Genomic DNA, 19,999 nt, shown 5'->3' on the forward strand with positions numbered 1-19,999 from the left:
CATGACAATAGGTCCAAATTTTATTTCCTGGACATTAAAGAGGATGACTAAGATGACTGCCAAAACTAAATTCCAAACTATGATGCCAGGCAAGGAAGAAGAAAATTGTAGGTTGCTCATTAAAAACAACACAACTAACCTCAAAGAGTTCAATTTCTTCATCAAGAGCAAATCCAGCCAACTCATTTAGCTTTGTCAATATTTCTGCTGGCTTTCCATTGGCCTTAACAAACAGCCTCTCAACATAGCTGACAACATAGAAAAACAGCCTGAGTAACCAACCATAAGAGGGGAAAGGTCGCAGTAACTATATGCAACTCCATCACAAGGAAAAGAATGTCAAGTACCAGAGCTCCTCTTTCAAAGGGTCATATTGTTTTAAAAAAGAAGTATCTCCTCTTTACTCTTCAAAGGTGGCAGAATCGGCTTCAAATCCTACATAGCTGTGCGCATCAAATTCACAAAACAGAGCTCCATGTTTATATCAGAAAACTAATATCAATCAATACACCCAAACAAAGTTCGTGAAAATCAACTGGAGCAACCAGAAGGTTGAAAAGTTGAATTTAAATTAAAAGACATTACCTGTCCAAGTTCACCTCCAAAAACAATTTTAGCTCTGCATTACTTGCCTTATTGGATACCTCTCTCAATTGTCCAACCTACAAATGCATTGAAAGAATACCAAAAACCACACCAGTTTGGTCAGGCTACATAATTATTTACATGGTGAAAGCAGCGAAGGTGGATCAAAGTGTGTGTAGACACCCCATTTTTGACCGTCCTCAAGACTTGGACGTCACCGCTTGAACACTCGGTGATCATCCATGTTTGTGTTCGTCTTGAGTTCCCGGAGGTCTCGGATACGCGCCTTGCCTCAGGATCTCTCGACTCGACTGTTTTGTGTCTGGTTTTGTACCAAACACTTGTGCTTTGCCTTGGAGGGGCAATGAATGGCTTGTGGGCCATCCCCACACTCCACCGGCTGAGTTTTGTTGCCATCGGCCAAATGTTTGGTCGGCCGGCACTATAGATGGCCGGCCGGCTATCTTTTTTTGGTCAATTGCTTTTTTGGCCGGCCGACTACTATGCATCTGCTTTTGCAGATATTTTTGTGCAGCTGGCATATATGGAGGGATTGCCCTCTTGTTAGCTTCCTTTGGAAGCTTTACAAGGCCATTTGTCTACAAAAAGAGGGGCTCTTCTCTCTTGTTAGGGGGTTAGACAAGTTAGGCATTATTTTTCAGAGCTTTGAGTTCTAGGGTTAGGGTTTGTATATATCCTATCTATATATCTCTCTTTCTTGGTGTATTTGTGTGTGTTTTAGGCCTTAGTATTGCACATAAACACCTACTACTACACCATCCTCTTGGAACTGAGGTTCTAGAGGGTTGTTTTTGAAGTTTTGGAGATGGTTTGGACCTAAGGAGACTGCTGGTCCACCATTTGTGAAGAGGGTCTACAAGGGTAAGAAATTTGTCCCTTTTCTCCCATTTTTGCATAGCTTATTTACCTATCTTGCATCTGTTTTTGAGCTTAGTGTATAACATATAAAAGTTGTGTTTTCACTTGTTCTAAGTAGTTGCTAAAGGGTGTTTCAAGCTTTGGGGTTGTTTGACCCCTCTTAAGCCTTGAAAGGCTCCATTTTGTGCCATTTTGGTTGAGCTCTCATTGTGTTTGGGCCTCCTCACCACTGAAATCTTGAGGGATTTCAGAGGTGAGGATGGTGCCTTGAGGTCCCAAGAAGGAGAGGGCCACCCCCTCTCCTTGTTGTCCTTGAAAAGGGCCATTTTTAGCCTCTTAAGGGAGCATATAGTTTGAGTATGTATTGACCATGCCTTGACTGATTTTCAGGCTTATTATGTCATAATATAGCATTTTTGTATGTTGGTTTTGGTACACCATGCTTGTCTAGCATACGTACCTTGTAATGCCATGATTTGCCTCAATACATGCATAGCATTTAGACCACCATGCTTTTGTGTTTTGGCCAAGCTTTGTGAAGCTTATATGCATATTTTGATGTGCTAAGGGACTGTTTTAAGTCATTTGAGTCATCCATGCCTTGCTTTGTATAGCTACCATGTAATCCCTCTTGTATGCCTTAAGCTTTGGCCCTTCTAGCATGCCATCCTTGCTTTGTTTCTGTGGTTTGGAACCACTTGACATGTTATTTCAGACCTCATGATGTGCCCATATGCTTGCATTTGATCCCTCTTCAATGTGTTTAAAGGTTGTTGCCTTATGCCCCTTGTTTAGGCCTTGGAGTATGCTTGCATTTTTAGACCACTTAGATGCCATCTAAGTACATCCTTAGCTTTGTTTAGGTCTGCATTAGACCTATTTTAAGTCCCTTTGGCCTTGTGAGGCTTGGTTGACCTAGCCTTGGTTTACCTCCCCTTTGGCTTGCCTGAAGTCTTGGACCATTGTTGCATTTTTGGCTTGTCTTATTTACTTGGTTTGGCACCTTTATAACATGTTTTTTCAGAGCATTATGTGCATGCCATTAATCCATGTTTTGTCACTTTTAAGTGTGCTTAAAGGTTGCATGTTTGATGCTTGAGTGTTGCCCATTAGCATGTGCATGTGTGTGTGTATGTGTGTGTGTTGGCCCTCATTTCCATAGCATTGGCTACTGTTTTAGACCTAGTTTAGGGCTGTCCAATTAGTGTAAGTCCCTTCCTTGCATGCCATTCAAATGTCATTACATTATTCCATGGTTGCATGCTTTGGTTGTATGTGTTGCATGCTTAAAATCACTTGCATTGGGTATGCATCCTCTTGGTCAAGTTGTTAGCATATTTGTATGACTTGCATGTTTGCATGGTTGAGTTGCACATTGCATACTTGATTAGCTTGCATAGATTGCATGCCTAGTGAGCATTGTGCATTGCCTCTCCATGTTACACACTTAGGTTCACATGCTTAGGTTGCATTGTACTACCATGCATGCTTGGCCTCTTGAATTGCTTGTGATAGAGGTTGAGCTCAATTTGTTTGTTTATGTGCATTGCATGACATTTGAAATGAAAATGCACAATTTGGTCTCTTGGGCCATCACGCATTGAAATGCGCGATTGGTGGTCCGAGAACCAAGGGCCGTATCCCTTTGAGTCACAAACATGACAAGGGATGTGTCGGTGCACACATTCGCTTGAATTGCGTTGCCATGCAAAGCTCTGCCCTCTGCTGCTGTCAAACAGGTCCTGCAGGAATTTTCGGCCGATTGACTACACAGAGTGCCGACCGGCCATCCATCGGTGGCCGATGGATTCATCTTTAGCCGATGACCACCAAATCACAGCCGGTGATAATCCCCTTTGGCCGGTGGCATTTCCCAGCATCCAGTGAGAATATCCTGAGACTTTGGCAGTTTTCAGAGGAGTATAGTAGGGAAAACAGAGGCAGCTTGCGCATGGCAGTGGACTTCCGAGCAAGACCGAGCATGCATTGCATTGGGCTCTTTTTTTCCGAGGCTGTTTATCGCTTTCTTAGATTAGTTGATTTGCTTAACTAATTTAGTTGGTCTGTAATAATTAATTAGCTAGGATAGTTGGTTTGTTATTCGGACTGTATTATTCTTTCGGACCCTCTGAGCGAGGGCAATTGTGTAATAAGTGTGGGTGCATGTGTGCATGTCTTCCAACCCCCGCTTCTTTCTCCCTTTTACTTACCTGCTTTGATGGTTAGTATTAGGACATGTTTACTTTAGCATACCTTATGCTATGCATGTGTGCATCATTCATCAGTATTGCATGCACCGGGCTCGACACATCATGCTAACTGCATCGTATTTCAAATCTGACTTGAATACATGCTACTTGCCGCACTTTACATGCCATTTTAGGATTAGCTGAGCCTATCCAAATTGCATTCTGTATGCGTTGCATTAGCCACTTTAACATGAACTAGGATCACGCATGTTTGCTAACTAGTTTATTGTTTTGGCACGGAGTACATTGTAAGTATTTATGCTTTAGCATCTCGCATGCGTGTGAATGTTAACATAATTGCACGATTACCATGAGGCTAGCTGCTTATGTGATATAACTGCTTGAATACCTGTGGATGAAGGTCGAATTGCTTAAGTTGGGATAATGCATTAAAACTGTGAGTTTTTAAGCCCACTAGATAGTGGCAAAATCATGTTTCTCTAAAAGCCCACTCGAAGGTGGCAAAACCTGCATTTTAGCCTACTTGCGAGTAGCAAACCATTTTTCAAAACAAACATGCTATGTTTTGTTCCAATTTAGGCGATTTGGTCTATACTTGTTTGCTGCGCGCATAACATAGTAATTCTAGGCTAATAAATGGAACAAGAACACATAACGTTTTCAAAAACGGATATCATGGTTAGTAGAGGCCGATTTTCGGATCGGGCGAGAGAAGGTGCTCATAGCCGACCTTTCCCAATCGTACCCAAGCTCTCGAGCCGAGGCAACTTTGGTGATGACAGACACGTGGCCTTTGGCACCGAGTCAGGGTTTCCTAAATTCTCCCATAAAAATATTTAGGTGGTGACTCTGTATCTGGCAAAGCAGTCCATGTTTGGCACTTCTTTTCAAAAATCTGTTTCTCAAAACGATTTGCCGGATTTGGACTCTTTGGTTTAGATTAAGGACCGTGACACAAATTGAGTCCGAACTGTAGCGAGGCCCACGGGCGCGTCTACAGTGTGATACATGTCATTGCTAAATAAGGACACCGTGCCATATGGAGCTGTTGTAACTCCAAAAAAACAATGCACACAGATGGAAAATTGTAACCCAAGCAAAGATGCAGAGTCAAAGGTAATTACAGATTGAGTTTCCTCTTGTGGTGTCAACGGCTGATGTGGACGGTATGTGTGATTTTGGCGCTTTGCCCACAGCCAGAAATGTTGAAATTGCACTGGTATACCAAACTCTTTGGCAACTTCCTCCTGGATATGAATTTATAAGCCTATATTAGAATGCAATTAGAGAAGCAGCCTTGTATATACTAGACATAAAAGATGCAACTGTTAATATAATAATGTAACGTATAATGTTGTTAATATAATAATGTAATGTATAATGTAATATATTAATGTATAGTATATAACACACAGACATACAGCTAGCTAAGATAGGATTCCTTTTCCTACTTTCGGTCCGTCAATCTCTTTTCGGTCCCTTTGTAATAATTATGTTTTGTGTCATAATGATGTTTGTAACACAACTCCTATATAATGGAGACTCTCTATATGGTTTCTGACATATATTGAAATACAGAGATTACTCTCTCAATATCCCTTTCTCAACTTGTTTTACATGGTATTAGAGCTTACAAATATATAGCTCATTAACTAGAAAAATTAACATTTTCTTGTAGTTATCTCTGTTTTATCACTGATCAGATCTTTTTTTTTGTTCTAAAATTTTTTGGCACTGCCTACCAACGTGCTCAGAATCTTCTCACGATTCCAACGCCACCAACGGCATCCTCAGATCTTCATTAACGCGCCCTCACGTGCCATTTTTGTCGCCGGCGCGTCACCCACTTCCGCCTTCGATGTCTCACGCGTTACACGTGTCCACAAGCCGCTTAAGCCGTCTCTCTCCACACGTGCGACACTCGCGCCGCTCTCACCACATGCGCAAGGCGCGCCGCTCTCGCCCTAGCCGCTCTCGCCATACACGCAAGCCGCTTGCACAGAGCCTTTGCCTTCGGCTCCAGCCGGTTCAGCTCAAACCGGCTCAACAACTTCCCCAGGCTGGTTCAGCCTTATTTTTGGACTTTTCTGGCCGGTTTAGACCGGTTCCCCACTAATTTTGACCTTCTGAATTCACTGGTACCCTTGGTTTTTTTAGATTCTACCTCGATCGTGCTGTTTTTCCCTCATGGATCGCCCGGACTCTTCTAACCACCCTATTTCTGTTGTTCTTGACGGGACTAATTATGTCTTATGGGCACAAGCCATGTCTGGCTTCCTCAAAGGAAATAAACTTTGGCGCACCATCACAAGGGATGTGTGCAAACCCATCAAAGAGACCTCGGAATCCGCTGCCAAATATGTCGACCGACTGGAGGATTGGGATAGTAAAAACTATCAGATAATCACTTGGCTTCGCAATACTTCTGCTACATCTATCAGCCTTCAATTTGGTCAGTTCTCGCCATATGGGATTTTTTAAAAGAACGCTATCAGACTACTGGGCATGCGCACCAATATCAGCTTCTGAGTCATCTTCACCGTATGCGCTAAGATAGAACTCAGACTATTAATGATTTCCTCTCCCAAATGTATTCTATTTGGGATCAGCTCGCTCTTTCTAAACCTCCATGGCCTCATACTGAGGATGCTGCCTTGTTTACTACTTACCGTGACCAACAACGCTTGGTTCAGTTTCTAATGGCTCCCACTTCCCATTTTGAGCCAGTACACGCCTCTCTCCTTCATCGCACTCCTTTACCCACTCTTGAGCAAGCAATTTCTGAACTACTTTTAGAGGAAACTAGGTTTGGTACTCTCCATCCGCACCCTGTGGACTCTGTTCTTGCTACTCCCCAGATTCAAAGTTCTCCTTCATCACCTTCACCACAGAGGTCAACTGCCTGCAACTACTGTCAAAATCGCAGTCTTCTGTCGACTCATCTTCCGGTTAATTGTCTAGTTCGCCTTTGTCAGTTTTGTAACAAGATTGGCCCTGGTCATCTCCAGCAAGATTGCTTCCGCAATCCCGTCCGTGCCTCTCGCAATGGTCCTTCCACAGGGAATTTTTCACGCAGCAACGCTCACCGTTCTGGGCCTCAGTTTAAACCAATGACTGTTCATCGCATTGCTGCTGTTACCTCAGAGGATTTACCTTCCTCTGTCCCTATAGACCCTTCCACTCCAGTCTTCTCACAAACAGATTCCGAAGTCATGTTCCAACAATTTCTCTCCACTTCCGGTACTCTTCCATCTACTGCTTTGTCTGTTACCTCAGGTAACACTTCCTGGTACTTTGACTCCGCTTGTCGTAATCACATGACCTTTGACCCTACTATTTTTACTACTCTTTCTTCTAATCCTCATGTTCTTTCTATCCATACTGCTAATGGGTCTCTTCTGTCTGTAAGTCATGTTGGTTCTGTTTCCACCTCTCACTTATCTTTATCCCATGTATATCTTATGCCTGCTCTTATTTTAAATCTTATCTCCATTAGTCAATTATGTGAGCATAGTCTAACTGTTACCTTTTCCCATATTGGTTATTTGGTGCAGGACCCTCGGACGAGGCAGACTCTTGGGGTAGGCCGTAAGCATGGACATCTCTATGAACTCATCCATCTTCATGTTTCGGATTCTTCTCAGATCACAACTCCTACCACTGCTTCTCTTTTATCTCCTTTTCAGCTTTGGCACTGTCGTTTAGGCCATCTTTCTGTTGGTCGGTTAAAGTCCTTAATTTCTAGTGGTCATTTAGGTCCTGTAAGTTCTGATACTTTAGATTATTTGTCCTGTCAACTTGCCAAACAACCTGCTTTATCGTTTAATAAAAGTGACTTTGTTTCTCTTGCACCATTTGATCTCATCCATTCTGATATTTGGGGCCCCTCTCCTACTCCTACTATGGGAGGTGCACGCTATTTTGTTATTTTTATAGATGATTTTTCCCGTTTTACATGGTTGTTTCTTATGAAAAATCGCTCTAAGCTCAAACAACTTTATTACAATTTTGCTGCAATGGTTAAACCCAATTTTCTAAAACTATTAAGCTTTTTCGCTCTGACAATGCCATGGAATATAAAGATTGTTACCCAAAAGACAACCTAAGAGGGGGGATGAATTAGGTTTTTACAATTAAAAATTAATAATACCCTAATAAAAATTATGACTAGCACAACAGATTAATATAGTTAATAAAAATAATTAAAATAAGTGTTCTAACAATTATGTCAGTTAATGATTTTAGCACAGTGAAAATGTGAAATATAGTTACAACAATTTAAATAAAATAAAGAGATAAGGGAGAGAGAAACAAACAAATTTATAGTGGTTCGGCTTCAACTCGGCCTACATCCACTCCTCAAGCTTCACTTGAGATTTTTCACTATGCTCTAGCTTCATGGGGGTACTACCAACCTCTTTACAAATGGAGCAATCCTCCACGGATTTTACATAGACTTCACAAGCCTAAACCCTTGCAAATCTTAGGTGATTCACAATCACTCTCAAGATTTCAAGAACACAGTGTTTGCAACACTTTTACAAGATGAAATGGTATTTTTGCTTTCAAAGAAAGCTTACAATAAATATCTCTCAAAGATAGATATATAAAATGAAACTTTGATTTTTCTGTAAATCTCACATAGGAAAGATGAGCTTAATGCTATAAGGCTCTGTGTATAATTTATGAGAATAGATGTGAGTGATTATAGATCAAAGAATATTTTCAGGTTTTTGTAACTTGTTTACATTAGAGGTTTTGGTATATATAATGAAAATTATAGCTGTTTATAGCCGTTGTAGTCATTTGAATTTATAGCTGTTTATAGCCGTTGTACTTCCATCATTACTAATTTGAATATCTTCCACTTGAACCTTTTGCACCTTTTGGCCTGCTGCTATGCTAGGCTGTTTGAACCTTTGTTTTTGGCTGTTTGAACTCCTAATTTAATCAAATATTAAATACATTCTAACAACATTTAACATAAAGGTTTAGGTGAGAAATAATGGGACAAAATAAATTTTGATTCTATTTTTCTCTTTCAAATAAATCGTCAAAATAAATTTTGGATTATATTTTTCTCTTTCAAATAAATTAAAACATAATTAAATAAATCATTAAAATAAATAAGTCTAATAATCTCTCCCTTTTTAATGATGGCACACAATGATGTTTTGATTTGATTTAGGAGTAAGAAAAGCTCCCTCTCAAGTCATGCTCCCTGAATTCATTTCTAAATACATAGGTTAGCACATGTGTAATAAATAAGCTTTAGTTGGAGACATGATATGAGACTAAGATATCAAACTATAAATACATAATCATCATATTAGTTTGAAAATAATACCATAATACATAACATCATATAATTTCTCCCCCTGTGACATTATCAAAAGGAAATCATGGGTCAGAATCTAGAGGAGGAGGAGGAAAATGATAGTGATAAATGACATCAAAAAAATATATATAGCAAATATATATATATATATATCAATCAACGGTCAATCAACAAATATATATATTACATATACAACTCTCCTGCGTCGCTCTCGTTTTTTGCAAAACGCGGTTGCCACGCGGCCTGGCTTTTGATTCATTGGCTGACAAAAGCAACTCTCATCGATTGCTGCTCACCTCGGCTATCTTACCCTCCTTGTCTTCTTCTCTTCAGCCTTCTTCTAAATCACACACTCTTCCATTTTCTTCTTCACCATTCTCTTCTATCTCTTCTTCACCACTCTCGTCTGTTTCTTCTTCCTCAGCGAGAGACAAAAAAACTGAACGGAGGAGGCCAAATCTCAGTCTATTCCCTTCTATTTCTCTGTAACTCATTTCGTTTACAGCTCTCACCTCTAAACCATGGCTTCCTCATCTCGTCCACTCACTCTATTTTCGAACCTGAACGATCCCATTAGCTCGGCTAGACCGAGTGCCCCTACTCCTATTCTTCCTGTCATTCCTCTGCCTAACCTGCCTATGATGTCGATTGAGCAAATCATGGCAGCTCAATCAGACATTAAAGCCAATCATTTCACACTGACGTCCTGTATGGAGACGGTGACTACAGTCACAAAATTGGCTCACCGATTACAGAACAGGACGAGTGAGCTCCATCAGGTCAACGCCCAACTCTCTCTGCTTTAGTGCATGTACAAGGATGCACGAGCAGAAATAGGCGCACTGAAAGCCAAAAATAAAGAGCTTAAATGGAAGACCACTTCCATGGCCCGATTTGGAGCAACGTCGTTCTTGGCCTTTGATAGTCAACGGGGAGTCGTCGCTCTTGACGAAAACACGGGGGCAGGGGCGTCAAGGGTCGCCTGAGGTGATAAAAAGAAGAAGAAAACGATGGAAGAGGTGAGTAAGTAAGATCGGCGTATGGCCGGAAAAAAATGAAGGGTGTTGTTGTTTTTTTTTTATATTTATTTTGATCAGCGTGTGGCTGTAAAAAAATGAAGGGTGTTTTTTTTTATGTAAATATTTGTAGATTTGTTTTTGTTTTTATGTTTAAGTACTGAAAAATAAAATTAAAAAGCAAAAAAAAAAAATGGCAACAATGAGACATATATGCTGTTGTAGCAAGATAATATGGCAACAATGAATCAATGAGCTTATCCATTATGAAGAATTCATGCTATTTCAATCTGTTTTCAAGCAAGAGCCAAGGAGCTACCAAATTGTTAAAAGTATATGTGAAGCAGTTGAGCATGATCTAACAATCGATTTGAGCAAGAGCGTACAAATTTTATACAAGATAATTAAAAAAAAATATGTGAGGCGCAAACTCGTAAGTGTGATATCAAAAATAGAATAGAATCTGAGGGGATTTTTTTTTAAAAAAATAATCTAGTTTAAATTCTTCCCCTTGTTTCATTTGGCAAAATCAATAGGAGATATGATAAATGAAAGCTCATAACTGAAATGTTCTCCTCAATAATATCAAATATGATGCCAAATATTACCAATAAGGATGCCAAAATGATACCAACATGCAATCTACCAAGAATACCAATATGCAATCTAGAAGATTTAACAATCATAACTCAAGCATTATGTAGAATACCAAATATTGCTCATAATAGGTTAAACTCAATATAATCTCATGGAGCTAATGTAAATCCAAAAAATAAAGCATGTTCAAGGTATAGCAATCCATATGCCAAGAAAAATCATGAATTTCAATATATAGCACACATTTTAAGCATATGAATGATTTTTAGGCAAGAACATCATCAAAGAGTATACATTGTAAATCATATGAAGCATAATCAATCTTTTTCATATCAAAGTAATAACAATATTAGCTCAAAGGATATAAGATAGAATTTTTACCTCAAAAGTTTAAGAGAGTATATGAGGCATACGTTAGGTCCAAGAGATGGAAGCTTTTCAATCTTTAATTTTCTTTCATGAGGAGTTCATCTCAAAATGATTTAACAAGTATATTAGCAAAATGATTTCTTCCCCTAAATTGGTGCTATCTTTTTCTAATGTGATTTGTGTAAATATAGGATTCATAGAACAATCACTATTACTCAATAAAAATACAGCACAAATCACTTCTTATCACAAACTCAAAAGGTGAAAAACAATTCAATGATCAAACAAGAATTTGGAATGCTATTTTTCAGAATTTTCAAGTTGCAGCACATAGCATAATATGCATAAGAAAATAATGTTATGCTCTTTGTTTTATTAAAAAATGATGCAACAATCTTATTTAATCACATACCATTATCAAGAGGCATTTTCATCAATTCAATCCACATACTCAAGTGTCATAAAAACATTTTACTCAATGTGGAACACAACATGAATGCTATAAACAATTTATTCAACAATATGCTCTTTGTTTTATTAAAAAATGATGCAACAATCTTATTTAATCACATACCATTATCAAGAGGCATTTTCATCAATTCAATCCACATACTCAAGTGTCATAAAAACATTTTACTCAATGTGGAACACAACATGAATGCTATAAACAATTTATTCAACAATTTATTAATCAAAAGCATTTCATGAGATGTATGCCAATATAATCCATATTCAATAGTTATTCAATAGGATAGATGCAATGTCTCTACAAACGTATGATACTTCTTTTCATTTAGACATTGTTGATGGATCATAATCAACGAATTTCATTACTCATTCAAATATTCCAATGTAAAGCATATAAGCATGAAATTTTCATATTGAGCATATTCTTGAGATCATAAATGTACAATTCAAAATATAGATACTATATATCTCAAAAACATGCTATGACATCAAAATTGATTCTATAAAGATATGACTCAAAAAGGAATTAACATATTAGTATGAAGTCATATATAAGATGTGAAAAGTATGCTCACAAAAAAAAAATATTTATCACTTCTTATCTCTTTTTCATAGCAATGGATGACATGATATACAATATTAATTAATACATGAATCATTCATATTCTAATAGGCATTCATCAAAATAATATAATTCTCATTTTTAAGTTCAATGAAGGTTTGAAAGAAACTAGCAGAACATGACTTAGCAAACTTAGTACAATTAGGTTACATGGAAGCAATGATTAGACACAACCTATTGTACACAAATCACACCTTAAAGAATATAGAACTTTAAGCTTAAAGGTGTGTTAGGAGTTATACTTTCATTTACCTCTTTGGAATCTTCACCCATATATTACCTCTACTGTTCATCTTGGTGATTTTCATTTCATCATTCTTCTTCTTCTTGTAGGGGATGATTTTGCTCTTTAGATTGAACACTCTTGTTGTGCATTTCCTCTAGAAGTCCTTGGTGTTCTTTGAGATTCCACCTACAAAATATCTTGATTTCTTTCTTGGTACCCATACTTTCTTGGGTCCATAGGGATTAGTTTCAAGAACATTAAATCTCATAAAAGTTTTAGGAGGATCAAAACCAATGCCTACTTTGTCAAAAACACATTTTTTATTTCCAAGAAGCTTGTTGAGGTTTTCTTTTCCTTTTACAAAATTTTCAAGAGTTTTGTTTAAATCCTCAACATTGTTTTTCAAAATGTTTTTCTCATTGGCAATAGACGTAAAGTCATTTTTCAAAGTAGCATTTTCTATTTTTAAAACATCCACATCATTTGAAAGAGAAGTAACTAATTTCTTTAATTTAGAATTCTCAACACAAACATTTCTAAATATGTCATATAATTCATTGAAAGCACTTTCAAGTTTTACATAATTAGAAATTACCTCATCTTGAATGAATTCTTCTTCTCCAAGAGCCATGAGACACAAGTTGGCTACTCCATCATTTTCTCCCCAAATGGCTTCCTTTTTGCTACCATCCATCATTGAAAGTTCATGAGCCATGAGTGAGCCTAGGAGTTCTTCAATGCCTAATTTTGTTAGGTCTTTTGCTTCTTGGATAGCTGTAACCTTAGCTTCCCATTCATTTGGAAAAGACCTAAGTATTTTTCTTACAAGCTCACCATTAGTATAAGATTTACCAAGAGATTTTAGAGAGTTTACAATTTCAGTAAATCTAGTAAACATACTTGAAATAGATTCATCAGAGTTCATTTTAAACAATTCGTAACTATGAACAAGCATATCAATACGAGATTCCTTCGCTTGGTTTGTACCTTCATACGTTATCTCAAGTTTGTTCCAAATTTCTTTTGTCGAATCACAACTTGAAATTCTAGTATACTCCTTAGAGTCTAATCCACAAACAAGGGTGAGTTTGGCTTTAGCATTGGCTTACAATAATTTATGATCTCTCTCATCACATTCATCTTCAGTTTTAGGTACACTAATAACTTGGTAGGAATTTTTGGACCTTTGGTGACAATAATCCATATGGCATAATCAGTGGCTTGTAGGTATAGGGTCATCTTATCCTTCCAATGGCTATAGTTGTTTCCGTTAAACAATGGTGACCTATTTGTGGCTTGTCCTTTAGCTAAGGTTGCCATGGATCGAAACTCCTAGATGGTTACTAAAACAAGAGTCTAGGCTCTGATATTAATTGTTACCCAAAAGACAACCTAAGAGGGGGGGGGAATTAGTTTTTTACAATTAAAAATTAATAATACCCTAATAAAAATTATGAATGGCACAATAGATAAATATAGTTAATAAAAATAATTAAAACAAGTGTTCTAACAACTATGTCAGTTAATGATTTTAGCACAGTGAAAATATGAAATATAGTTACAGCAATTTAAATAAAATAAAAAGATAAGGGAGAGATAAACAAACAAATTTATAGTGGTTCAGCTACAACTCGGCCTACATCCACTCCTCAAGCTTCACTTGAGATTTTCCACTATACTCTAGCTTCACCGGGGTACTAGCAACCTCTTTACAAATGGAGCACTCCTCCACGGATTTTACATAGACTTCACAAGCGCAAACCCTTGCAAATCTTAGGTGATTCACAATCACTCTCAAGATTTCAAGAACACAGTATTTGCAATACTTTTACAAGATAAAATGATATTTTTGTTTTCAAAGAAAGCTTACAATAAATATCTCTCAAAGATAGATATATAAAATGAAACTTTGATTTTTCTGTAAATCTCACACATGAAAGATGAGCTTAATGCTATAAGGCTCAGTGTATAATTTTTGAGAATAGATGTGAGTGATTATAGATCAAAGAATATTTTCAGATTTTTGTAACTTGTTTACATTAGAGGTTTTGGTATATATAATGAAAATTATAGCCGTTTATAGCCGTTGTATTCATTTCAATTTATAGCTGTTTATAGTCGTTGTAGTTATTTGAATTTATAGCTGTTGTACTTCCATCATTACCCATTTGAATATCTCCCACTTGAACCTGTTGGCCTACTGCTGTGCTAGGCTGTTTGAACCTTTGTTTTTGGCTATTTGAACTCCTGATTTAATCAAATATTAAATACATTCTAATAACATTTAGCATAAAGGTTTAGGTGAGAAATAATGGGACAAAATAAATTTTGATTCTATTTTTCTCTTTCAAATAAATCATCAAAATAAATTTTGATTCTATTTTTCTCTTTCAAATAAATCATCAAAATAAATTTTGATTAAAATATAATTAAATAAATCATCAAAATAAATTTTGGATTCTGTTTTTCTTTTTCAAATAAATTAAAACATAATTAAATAAATCATCAAAATAAATAAGTCTAACAAAGATTTTGACTTTCTTTCTTTCCTTCAGAGTCATGGTACTCAACCTCATCGATCCTGTCCAAGTACGTCTCAACAAAATGGATGTACTGAATGGAAACATCGGCATATTCTCGACACTACTCGAGCTCTCCTTCTCTCTTCCTCTTGCCCGAAATTTTTTTGGGGAGAAACATCTCTCACTGCTGCTTACACTATCAATTGTATCCCTACACCTGTCATTCATAATCACACTCCCTATGAGCGTTTGCATGGCACCCGTCCCCCTTACACCAACCTTAGGGTCTTTGGATCTGCTTGTTTTGTTCTTCTCCAACCTCATGAACGTACCAAACTTGAACCCCGTTCCCGCCTTTATTGCTTCTTGGGGTATGGTATTGAACATAAGGGGTATCGTTGTTGGGATCCTCTCTCCCAGCGCCTCCGTATCTCTTGTCATGTGGTCTTTTGGGAACACAAAATGTTTTCCTCTCTCTTTCTTCCGCTTATTCGTTCCCTCACCCTCTATGTTTTTTACTAACCCTTCCACAGATCTGTTTTCTGATGAGCTTACTCCACGGCCCCTGCCAGCCTTTCTCGAGACCGCCTTGCCTACTGGTCTTTCCCACACACCTGCTCGCTTTGATGTTCCTGCTCTTGCTCCATCGGGATCCTCTTCTCATGTTGAGTCTCTTCCTCTGGCTCCTCTTCCTTCCCTCTGCTCGACTACACCAGGTAACCCAACCTTCTACTCGTCTTCGTGACTTTATTGTTGGTTCTACTGTTTTTTCTACTTATGAACCTACCTCCTATCATGAGGCTCGCTCTAATCCTCTTTGGCAGCATGCTATAACTGACGAATTGCAGGCTTTAGACAAAACTCATACTTGGGACATTGTTGATCTTCCTCCTAGCAAGACTGCCATTGGCTGCAAATGGGTATAAAAAATCAAGACTTGTTCTGATGGATCTATTGAGCGCTACAAAGCCCGCCTTGTTGCCAAAGGCTTTAACCAAGAATATGGTATTGACTATGAGGAGACCTTTGCTCCTGTTGCTTGTCTCACCTCTGTTCGCAGCTTGATTACTGTTGCTACCACCCGACAATGGGATCTTTATCAACTGGAAGTGAAAAATGCTTTCCTTAATGGTGTTCTTCTTGAGGAGGTCTACATGCAACCTCCCCCTGGGTCTACTTATCCACCTCACAAAGTCTGCAAACTTCAGCGTACTTTATATGGTCTCAAACAAGCTCCGCGCGCCTGGTTTTCCAAGTTCAGCTCTACTATTCATGAATGTGGTTTCACATCCAGTTCTTATGATACTGCTCTTTTTATTCGGAAAACAGCTCAAGGGACCACCCTACTTCTGCTTTATGTGGATGACATGATTATCACCGGTGATGATATCGGTGGTATTCTTTGCCTTAAACAGTTTCTTAGCCATCATTTTGAGATGAAAGGCCTTGGTCCTCTCAGCTATTTCTTAGGTCTTGAAATCTTCCATGATTCCACGGGTTCTTTTCTCTCTCAGGCTAAGTATACCTCTGATCTTCTCACTCGCGTTGGTCTTACGGATTGCAAGACTGCCTCCACTCCCCTGGAGCCTCAGAGTCGTCTTACACCTCTTGATGGCACTCTTCTCTCTGATGCTACCCTCTATCGTCAGCTAGTTGGCAGTCTTGTCTAACTCACTGTTACTCGTCCTAATATTGCCTATGCCGTTCATATTGTTAGCCAGTTTATGTTGGCTCCTCGTACCCCTCATTATGCTGCATTAGTTTGTATCCTTCACTATCTCAAAGGCACCTTGTTTCATGGTCTTCATTATTCTGCCCGCTCCTCTCTCCAACTTCATGCTTTCTCCGATGCTGATTGGGCTGGGGATCCTACTGACCGTCGCTCTACTACCGGGTTCTGTTTTTTCTTGGGTGATTCTCTTATTTCTTCGCGCAGCAAGAAATAATCTCTTACTGCTCGTTCTAGTACCGAGGGTGAATACCGTGCTCTTGCTGATACTACTCAGGAGCTTCTCTGGCTTCGTTGGCTTCTTGCTGACATGGATGTTACCCCCTCTGGCGCTACTGCCCTCTTTTGTGACAATCAAAGTGCTCTTCAAATTGCTCACAATGATGTTTTTCATGATGGCACCAAGCACATTGAGATTGACTGCCATTTTATTCATTAGCATGTCACTCGTGGTACTGTCCATCTCCATCCGATCTCTTCTGCTGATCAACCTGCTGATATCTTCACCAAAGCTCATTCTCCTGGCCACTTCGTTGAACTTGTCTCCAAACTCCAGTTGGTTGATGTTTTCCCTCCTTGAGTTTGAGGGGGGCTATTAATATAATAATGTAATGTATAATGTAATATATTAATGTATAGTATATAACACACAGACATATAGCTAGCTAAGATAGGATTCCTTTTCAATATATGTCAGAAACCATATAAAGAGTATCCATTATATAGGAGTTGTGTTACAAACATCATTATGACACAAAACATAATTATGACAAAGGGGCCGAAAGGAGATTGACGGACCGAAAGTAGGAAACGAAATCCTATCTTAGCTAGCTGTATGTCTGTGTGTTATATACTATACATTAATATATTACATTATACATTACAGTATTATATTAACAACATTATACATTACATTATTATATCAACAAATCATCCTTTGTTAGTGTTCTTTTTATTTTAATAAAAGCATCATTCATTACTCATAGATAGAAGCAATGAAAAAATAATTGTAGAGTTATAATTTAAGCCAAAAATGTTGGCTTGTACATGCATAAAACCAGACTCGCTTTACTTACAGATTCATTATTACCGGACTATTTTATCATAAAACTCATAGGATAGATTCTCAGATTTTCTGCTCCAAAAGTTTTTAGAAAAGGACCAAATGCCTATGAAAAGTAAGAAAGAACCCAATTCAACTCAACAAAGCCTTGTCCCCGTTATTTGGGATCAACTAAATAATTTTTGTTTCAATTCTTTTTTGAAAAAGAACTGAATGTTAAAAGTTGAAAAAGAACATGGAAAATTAAAAGTTCATGCAAGGAATGGGAAACTATATTGAAAATATTAAAAGATAAGCAATATGTGTACGGGAAAAGAGCAAGGAAGAAAGAAAAGAAAGCTGATGTAATGCAAATTTATCTAATCTAAGAGTTGAAATAAGAATGAAGCAAAAATTGATGGCAAGAGAGACACATAAAGTCACCATTCTGCATTATTATGCATCAACCTGGGATGGGTAAAGAGAAGTAAATAGAACCTCAAATTAACCCAAAAAATGTAGAATTGTTGGGAATTGGAGAAGTGTTTCCAACATGTCGTGTGGTCAAAGAATATAAATAAAGAGGTACAATAAAACAAAAAATCCGTGGGACCAGCCATACTTAATAGACAGTCAAAAACAATGTAGATAAAATGAGCAGAGCTAAGATTGGAACTCTGCAATTGATGAGTGGCAATGGAAGTTAAAATAAGAAACAAAAGCACTAACGAAATATGACCAATCAAGAAAAAAACAAAAAGTTAATGCTTAGTGAGAAGCTCAAACACTAAAGTTGAAAATACCAATTTCACCTTCAATAAAGCAAAGTTTCCTTCTCTGCAGTGAAAAAAAGTATTTATACCTTTATATTTAATTTTGATGTATTTATTTATTATTTTAAAATATTTAAATTATTTACTAAATATAAAAATTTGAAATTTGAAATGCTTAAGTTTCAACGCCTTAAGGCTTATGCCTCACCACATGAGGGGTAAAACGTGTTATGTTACGCATTTGCCTTTAAAAACTTTGATCACAACAGCTCGGGAGATTAGAGCAGATATGGTCCATAAAATTAAGGCGGGGTGGCTTAAGTGGAGGAGTACGTCAAGGCCATGTTTGATTCACAAAACTAATAGTGAGGTATTAATAATCCTATCAAATTAGTGTAGTATTCACTATCCAATTGGATTAATAGGATAAATTATCCATTAGATTAATAATCCCACCCCTACCCCATTACTAATAATCTTACAAATTTGTTGGATTAATTATCCATTGGATTAATAATCCTAAACCAAACTGTTAAAACAAATATAGGATAATTGGGCCTACGGATTAATAATCTCAATTCCATGCTCTAATATATCCAATCAAACAAGCCCCTAGGGTACTATGCGATAAACAAGTACCCACTAGATTAAAAAGAAAGTTCTATACAACGACTATTAGACTAGAGATGTTTATGACAAAATGTTGGCATCTAAGAAATAACATGTAGATAAGATAAATGTTGTTGAGATGAGGATCTAAGGTAGATGTGTGGTAAGACTAGAAAAGAGAGTTAAGAATGAGTATATTCGTAAATGGATAGCAGTAGTATAGATAGAAGATAAGTTGAGAGAGAATAAATTGAGATGATTTAGTCATATACAACGGAGACCAACAAGGGCAGTAGTGAAGACATGTGATACAATGACGGTAAATAGAAAAGTTAAGGGAAGGGGCAAACCTAGATTGACGTGAGCTAGCATAGTAAATAGAGGTAGGAATCCCTTAATTTTACTAACCAAATGGATGTTGATAGAATCAAATGGAGAAGAAGGATTCATATAGCCGACCCCATGTGATAGGACTTAAGGCTTGGTTTGATTTGGTTTATATTGAATGTGTCCCCAGCGTGTCGTGTCTCCATTTTTTTGAGAATTTGCATGTCCGCATGTCCATGTCATGTGCGTGTCGTGTCCCATGTCCGTGTCCGTATCCGTACCACATAAATTCATGCAATTGACACATTATTTTAAACTCTTATCCAATATAAGAAGGCAAACTTACAAAATTAAATTCATTGCATTTTGTTTTTCATAATGGAAAGAAAGATGGAACAAATCCCACCAACAAACAAAATCTTTTCATTTTTTTTTTCAGATACAAACCTTCAAATTTGTAAATTACAAAGTCCGCATATATCAAGAGAACGATACACGATCATAATTAAAACCTAACCAAATTCAAATGACAACAAAGTGATAGATAATACCTTGAAAAGGTTGAAAGGCATTTGTTTCTGAATATGAAAACTTCGAACTTTGTCATGATCCACAATATCAAAATATATATCCCTTCCAATCTGTTCAAGAAGGTCCTCATCACGAGCAACCTAGGGCAGCAAATAA

General features: G+C 37.5%; 1 long non-coding RNA gene across 1 annotated transcript; it reads right to left on the reverse strand.

The window, feature by feature from the left end:
* Positions 1-636: 636 nt before the first annotated feature.
* LOC114314010 (uncharacterized) lies at positions 637-19,999 on the reverse strand. Its single transcript, XR_014365728.1, has 3 exons — positions 19,864-19,999; positions 4,799-4,921; positions 637-662 (listed from the first exon to the last, which is right to left on the reverse strand). It is a non-coding gene; the product is annotated as an uncharacterized LOC114314010 (long non-coding RNA).

The sequence above is a fragment of the Camellia sinensis genome, chromosome 1, assembly GCF_055761805.1.
Source record: "Camellia sinensis isolate YWXY chromosome 1, ASM5576180v1, whole genome shotgun sequence".
Lineage (NCBI taxonomy): Eukaryota > Viridiplantae > Streptophyta > Magnoliopsida > Ericales > Theaceae > Camellia > Camellia sinensis.